General features: G+C 36.4%; 1 pseudogene; it reads right to left on the bottom strand.

Annotated features, from left to right (window-relative positions):
• Positions 1–5135: 5135 nt before the first annotated feature.
• On the bottom strand, positions 5136–7152 carry LOC139044282 (tigger transposable element-derived protein 1-like; annotated as a pseudogene).
• Positions 7153–8130: the final 978 nt, after the last annotated feature.

The raw sequence follows: 8130 nt of genomic DNA on the forward strand, positions 1-8130 counted from the left end.
TACATCTGAAATGGTAGCTTGCTTTTCCTTGGCTTATTTACTCCTAATAACTGTTAAGTGAATTAGAAACTTAATTAGGTAAGTCTGATGTTGTTGGGAATTAAAACGTTCTTGTCATAAGGTTTGGAGGACTAGCACAAGGTGAGTATCATAAATTGTTTTCTCCAGAAGAGGATGTTGAGATAGAGATCAGGATACAAGGTGTTTATCATGTATCAGTGGCTATGAAGTGAAGGCATTGGAATTGAGAAGAGGAAGAAGTTGAACAGTGATGGAGATGCAGCACAGCCTTGGGAAACCTAGTGGGGAGCTCTAGGGCAAGAATTGTTCATCTGACCAAAATAGCTGCATCTTTATATCTCTGCTTCACTCAGTCACTGGATGCAGGATCCCCAGGAAAGGTTTGACCTCAGGAAAGTAGCTCTCTGTAGCTCAGGCAGACCCTGAAAGAGCTGAGAAATGGAAGGTGCCTTCTGATTACACAATCCACTGCTAGGCAGAAAATCTTTTTGAAAGGGAATCAGGGCAGTGCATCTTTATGTCTACCAAAATCCATCCCAAAGCAGATCCTCCAGGATGCTGGTGAACTTTTCCTAAGGAGAAACAGAAAAAAGAAGCTAGTGGGACAAACTATAACCATTGCTACTGTAGTTGGTATCAGGTTGCAATTAATACCATCTCTCTCTTCAACTGTGCATTCTACATTCCCCTCAATCTCAACTACCACCTTTGCTGGACTCAAGGGCTTATTCTAGTGATGTGACAGAGCCTCATCCACAAGGAAGTTGAACCCCAGGCTGCCATGCCTGTCTCAACCCAGTTTTATTTTACCTGCACATTTACATTTAGAATAGGGCAAGAGAATACAGGGAGGCACCAAATTGGCTCAGCTGGGTTCCTCTCTTCCTCTTGTATAACAACATCTCTACCTCAGGCCAGTCATCTGGACTGAAATGCATCCAACAGGAAAAATTATAGTCATCCTGGCTCAGATCCTTTAAGGAGAGGATATTCCATGGCCCTTAAGAGGAGAAGTTGATTTAACAAGGGAGGAAAGAAGGATGAGGAACAAAAGCAGAGAGAAAGATACTCACCTTTATAGATTCAATCATCAGAGTGGGGATACAGAAATGAAATAATGCTTAAGAATATGGCAGATCTAACTATTTAGGATATTAAATAGTTATATTTCAGAGGCAAGGCTGAGGTACCAATCAAAAGATGTTTGCATAAAATAGGAAATTGATGCTAGGAAAAGCATGCCATTAGGTTGAGAGGAATTGTGTTAAGGTTCATTCACCTTGAATCTTATTGAAAAATTCATGCACAGATCACTTTTTCAGATGATAGTTTGCATGTATCTTAACTTCAGCCTCCTGATTGTAGTCCTCACAGCATCTAGTCTAGCCATGTTTCTTATCAATATCTGTTTCTTGAATGGAGTAGAAATGAGCAGGAGGCCTTCGTGAGTGAGTTTCCTCACTCAAATTTTAGTACTTAGAATTGTCCTGTAGTATAGATAATATATTTCCACTTACAGATGTCAGCATATGGATATTCCTGAGCAGAGATTGCCAGAATAGAACAAGCTAAAGCGGACTCCAAAAGGCAGCCCGTGCTGTTGGAGAGCCCCACTTCTCTCCCGATGACGTTGGCTTGAGACTCCATTGAGAATTGTGTTCCATTCTGGTAGCTCATTTAGGCAAAATCCAGACGGGTGAAAACTCCTGCTCTAACAAACTTGAACAATATTCTGTATTTCCTTAAAGTTACTTATGACTCATTCTTTCCAATATGCACAACCTGAAAAGCAATTCATTTTGCCCTGAACTGTTGCTGTACCTACACACCTAATCCACTCTGCTCCTTTCTCCTAAACACTTCTCCCCATATTTATCTTTAGCTACAATTCTCTGAATCTCAGTCTTGGCCAGGGCAGTCAGCTTAATCATTTCTCCTTGGATTAGGCACTACTGATCCATGTCCACTCAAGAGACTGCTGGTAATTCTCAGCTTGCTTCTCTCGGCATCATTGAGCAAAGCTGTTCTTACAGGTTGGACAAACTTATCCACCTCAAAGCATGAGGCTTTGGGTGGTAGGATAATCACATTTCTTCCTCTTTTGAGCTTATCACCTGATCTTTGGCAGCCCTCACTTTCATTCCAATTTCAGATTTAAAACCTTCAATGTTACTGTACCATTAACTGCTGTGTATATCCTCCCATGCTGACTCTATCCCTGTTCTTAAACCTCAAATTAGGTATTACACTATTTCAGAGAAAACTTTGTGCAAGGCTAAAATTTGGTAAGCACAAGTTGCATAATATGAAGACTGAGAGGTTAATCTAATAATTTTTAACTTATACATGTAAAAATAAATCTCTAAAGATCAACCTTTTATTTTCTCTGTTACAATAGTCCTCGAACTAACCTGAATTGTTCCTGGAAAACTAATTTAAAGAGCATCTCAAAGTATAAGGCCACATTGATTTCCTTCACATGAGTGTTAACACAAGTGGAGGATTTCCACCAAGAGGGAAACTGGGTAATCACTATAATTTCTCCAGTGAAAACTTGCATAGTGATGCAAAGAATATTGGTTGCTAAACTAAGAGACCTGAATTCTAGTCTTAAGTCTGACTCTGACTAGATGTGGCACATTGTGTAATATTTCTAGACTCCAGATTTCTTATATATTAAATGAGGGGATTTAACAAAATTATTTCAAAAGTCCTTTCTGAGTCTAAAATTATGGATTCTATTCTATGGAACATTCTTGTATCAGATCATTAATACTTTATGATAATTTTCATTGGGCAATGATTCCTGCTAAGTAACTATTTGCATACCAGCAGGAGGATGAGGATTCTGTAAAATCCGAATTCATTTTCTCCAACAATGCAAAGGCAATTGCTTTTATAATTAGATGTTTTTTATGTTACTGCAAATAAAAACATTAAAAACTCTAATTTTGAACTCTACTACATTCTTGTTTTCTGGTAAGTAAATTAAATATGAAGGTTTTCAAAGTGTATCTTCAAATTTCTTCCTATCTTTCTTGAATCTATTCTATGCTTACTTGGTAAGATGGATAAATATATCTGGCTGGGGTAATGATACACACAGGAGAATTTTCACATATGATGGCTCCTTTTGAGGCAAATCCAAAATGATAAGATAAACTTGAACAACATATCCCCACCAATTAAAAAATGTAAAAAGTCTGTGTACCTCTCTTCTACACAGATCTGATAAAAAATGCTGAACCTCAAAAATATTCATGGGTACCAATGTTCTTGATGATAACTTAATCTGATTGAGTATTATGTGAAGAAAGTACACTATCATTTAATCTACTTGGGACACAAGACACTTTTAAAATAATCATCTAAAACTACCATCTTAGGATATTGAGTTTTCCAAGAAAGCAGTAGTAGTTCTGATATGTCTAAAAATTAGACTCTTTTTATCATTTCATAACAACTTTTTCACACTGAAACTTATTGTATACTTAGCACTGTGCTATTGGTTATGGGAGCATGAAATCCTATTAGAGATTATGCTTTCATGACCCTTTGTACAGTTTAAAAGGAGATCACGGTATCCTTATATTATACATTTTAATATTGTGTTTTGATAAACTACTTTTTTAGACTCTCTATTTTTATATTATATTTTCTATTCATGTCTGATGATATCAACAAGGCAAAACAACATGTCCTTATGCTTTTATAGATTTCCTGGGTATGCACTATTGACTATGCAATATTGCAAAAGAAGGATCTAGCTGAATTTTTCCCCCTTTTGTTAATGTATTCTTTTTTTTTACCTATTCAATAGAAAAAGTTTTATTTAAAGCTAGAGTCAAGGGCTTTAGTGAACTGCATCCATTTTAGCCTGCTGAGTTTATCACATCTTGGAAGATGACATTTTATAATTGCTGATGAAACCAGGCATGATGTGTTATACTGATAGTGCATAAAGCTTATGATCACTAAAAAGAAATGGTTTACTGAAAATGCCCGTAAGAAAACCCTTCTTAAAATTAATATTGCTTTTCTTCAATTTAAACCAGCCATCCATGTTTATAACTATGTTAGCAAGGAAAACTCAAGGACTGATAAACTATAAGGTATTTTTCACCTTAGCCGTACATGCTCAACACTGATAACTGGCTTATTAACACACACACACGTGCATACATACTCACACACACTTTGAATTTCTTGATACTTTTAAATTTTTTATTTATATATTGTTGCTTAAATCAAGATATGCCTGTCTTGAATATACTCTAATATGAGGATATTTTTCAAATCCTTCCAAAAAAACATAGTTCAGAGAGAAATTAACATTAGATAAGAAAAATAATACTGTAGCCTAACTTGGTTATTGATATAAGATTTCATCGGTCCTAAGGATCTAGAAATAGTTTTTAGCTGTTATTACACAGAACACTTCTAGAAAACAGGTCAATATTATCATCTTCTGCTAAGGAAAATGCTACTAACAGAGCTATTAAGGCCCTCTTGGTGAATGTCCCTAAAGTTTAATGTGGTTTAAAACCTCACTTTGTACACAGAAATTGATCTTTTAAAAAATAGGAGTATAATAGTGAACTATATATGTAGGTTCACTCTTAATTCTTCTTATAAAGCTTGTAACACCATGGCTTCTTGATATTAACAGTATAAAAATCTTTAACTTGGCTTTCTCAAGTACATAGAGAACGACATCTTAGAAAATAGCTGTTAAAATCTGTCAGCAACTTTTACACTTAGCAACTACTCTGTCAATTTTCAACAACTACAACTCGTTATCAGAGGTTTAGACTGAAATAGCAGGAGATGAATTTGTGTGCTTAAAATATTTTCATATTTTTCAAAATGTATTAATTTGTATTTATTTACAGGCATTCCTCAGAGATATGGCAGGTTTGATTCCAGATCACTGTAATAAGGCTAATATCGCAATAAAGTGAGTCGCATGAATTTTTTGGTTTCCCAGTGCATATAAAAGTTATGTTTACACTATACTATAGCCTATTAAATGTGCAATAACATTATTTATAAAAAGAAAGTGCATATCTTAATTAAAAATATTTTCTTGATGAAAAATGCTAACCATCATCGGAGCCTTCAGCAAGTCATAATCTTTTTGCTGGTGGAGGATCTTGCCTTGATGTTGATGGTTGCTGACTGATCAGGGTGGTGACTGCTGAAGGTTGGAGTGGCTGTGGCAATTTCTTAAAATAAGACAACAATGGAGGCTGACCAGGTGGCACAGCAGTTAAGTTCACACATTCTGCTTCGGCTGCCTGGGGTTCGCCAGTTCGGATCCTGGGTGCGGACCTATGCACCGCTTGTCAAACCATGCTGTGGCAGGCGTCCCACATATAAAGCAGGGAAACATGGGCATGGATTTTAGCTCAGGGCTAGTCTTCCTCAGCAAAAAAGAGGAGGATTCATGGCGGAGGTTAGCTCAGGGCTAATCTTCCTCAAAATAAACTAATAATAAGACAACAATGAAGTTTGCTACGTTGATTGACTCTTCCTTTCACGAGCAGTTTCTCTGCATCACATGATGTTGTTTGATAGTACTTTACCAACTGTAGAACTTCTATTAAAATTGGAGCCAATCCTCTCAAACCCTGCCACTGCTTTATCAACTAAGTGTATGTAATCTTTTAAATCCTTTGTCATTTCAACAATCTTCACAGATTCCTCATCAGGAGTAGATTCCATCTCAGGAAACTACTTTCTTTGCTTATCCATAAGAAGTAACTCCTCATCCACTGTTTTATCATGATTGCAGTAGTTGTCACATCTTTGGGCTCCACATCTAATTCTAATTCTCTTGCTATTTCCATCACATCTGCAGTTCCTTCCTCCACTGAAGTCTGGAACTCCTCAAAGTCATCCATGAGAGTGGGAATCAACTTCTTTCAAACTCTTGTTGGTGTTGAAATTTTGACCTCTTCCCATGAATCACAAATGTTCTTAATGGCATCTAGAATGGTGAATCCTTTCCAGAAGGTTTTCAATTGACTTTGCCAAGATCCATCAGAGGAATCACTATCTATGGCAACAATAGCCTTACAAAATATATTTCTTAAATAATAAGACTTGAAAGTTGAGATTACTCCTTGATCCATGGCTGCAGAATGGATGTTGTGTTATCAGGCATGAAAACAACATGAAAGTCATTGTACATCTCCATCAGAGCTCTTGGTTGACCAGGTGCATTGTCATTGAGCAGTAATATTTTGAAAGGAATGTTTTTTTTTGAGCAGTAGTTCTCAACAGTGGGCTTAAAATATTCAGTAAACCATGTTGTAAACAGATGTGCTGTCACCAAGGCTTTGTTGTTCCATTTAAGGAGCACAGGCAGAGTAGATTTATCATAATTCTTAGGGACCCTAGGATTTTTGGAATGGTAAATGAGCATTGGCTTCAACTTAAAGTCACCATCTGCGTTAGCCCCTAACAAGAGAATCATCCTCTCCTTTGAATGTTTGAAGCCAGGCATTGACTTCTCTCTAGCTGTGAAAAGTCCTAGATGGCATCTTCTTCCAATAGAAGGCTGTTTCATCTACACTGAAAATCCATTGTTTATTGTAGCCACCTTCATTAATTATCTTAGCTAGATCTTTTGGATGACATGCGGCAGCTTCTACATTGGCACTTGCTGCTTCACTGTGCAATTTTATGTTACAGAAAGGGCTTCTTTCTTTAAACCTCATGAACGAATCTCTGCTAGCTTCAAACTTTTCTTCTAGAGCTTCCTCACCTCTCTCTGCCTTCACAGAATTGAAGAGAGTTAGGGCTTTGTTCTGGATCAGGCTTTGGCTTAAGGGAATGTTGTGGCTGGTTTGATCTTCTATCCAGACCACTGAAACTTTCTCCATATCAGCAATAAGGCTGTTCTGCTTTCTTATCATTTGTGTATTCACTGGAGTAGCACTTTTAACTTCCTTCAAGAACTTTCTGTTTACATTCAAAACTTGACTAACTGTTTGGCGTTAAGAGGTCTAGCTTTCTGCTTATCTTGGCTTTCGACATGCCTCCCTCACTAAGCTTAATCATTTATAGCTTTTGATTTAATGTGAGAGACACACAACTCTTTCTTTCACTTGAAAACTTAGAGGCCATTGTAGGGTTATTAATTGGCCTAATTTCAATACTGTGCCTCAGGGAAGAGAGAGGCCTGAGGAGAAGGAGAGAGATGAGGAAATGGCCAGGCTGTGGAGCAGTCAGAACAAACACAACATTTATTGATTAAGTTTCCAGTCTTATGGGCATGGTTCATGGCACCCTAAAACAATTACAACAGTAACATTAAAGATCACTGGTCATAGATCACCATAACAAATATAATAGTAATGAAAAAGTTTTAAAATATAGTGAGAATTACCAAAATTTGACACAGAGACATGAAGTGAGCAAATGCATTTGGAAAAATGGTGTCGAACAATGGCTCGATACAGAGTTGTCACAAACCTTCAATTTGTAAAAACGGCGGTATCTGGGAAGTGCAGTAAAGTGCAGCGCACTGTAACAAGTTATGTCTGTATATTTAAAACTTACACAGCAACAAGTTGATTAAATAAACAACTCTTGTACGGAGCTGCATTTGGCTATATGTGCATGAGTTTCAACAAAAAGTTCAATTGGTTAATTAAAATCTTCTAATTTCTACTATGTGAAAAGCACTGTACTGGGTACTGGGGTAAGTAGAATAGAAAAGAGAAAAGAAATGTTAAAAAAAAATAGAAAACATATTTCCTTATCAAAGCCTTTAAAGCACATATTTGTTTGAGTATTAATAAGACATTCATGTGAAACAAATAAAAAAAGAATTTCAGAGTAATATCCTAATAAATAGAATTTAACATTATTTTAACACAATTTCTTCTTGGCTGAAGGATTATCAACAGTGGGATAAACTGAACGAAATTTCTTGATAATAAAGTGTTTTCTAGACGAGTCGAGTTCTATTTTTTCTGAACTTAAAATGAATGAGAAATAAATTTTAAAATTCTATACTTTGATCCACTGCCACATTTTTGTCACCTGTTGGAGGAGAAACCGTTCCAAATTACACTGCCAACATACACATAATTTGGTTCA

Source organism: Equus asinus, chromosome 1 (genome assembly GCF_041296235.1).
Source record: "Equus asinus isolate D_3611 breed Donkey chromosome 1, EquAss-T2T_v2, whole genome shotgun sequence".
NCBI lineage: Eukaryota > Metazoa > Chordata > Mammalia > Perissodactyla > Equidae > Equus > Equus asinus.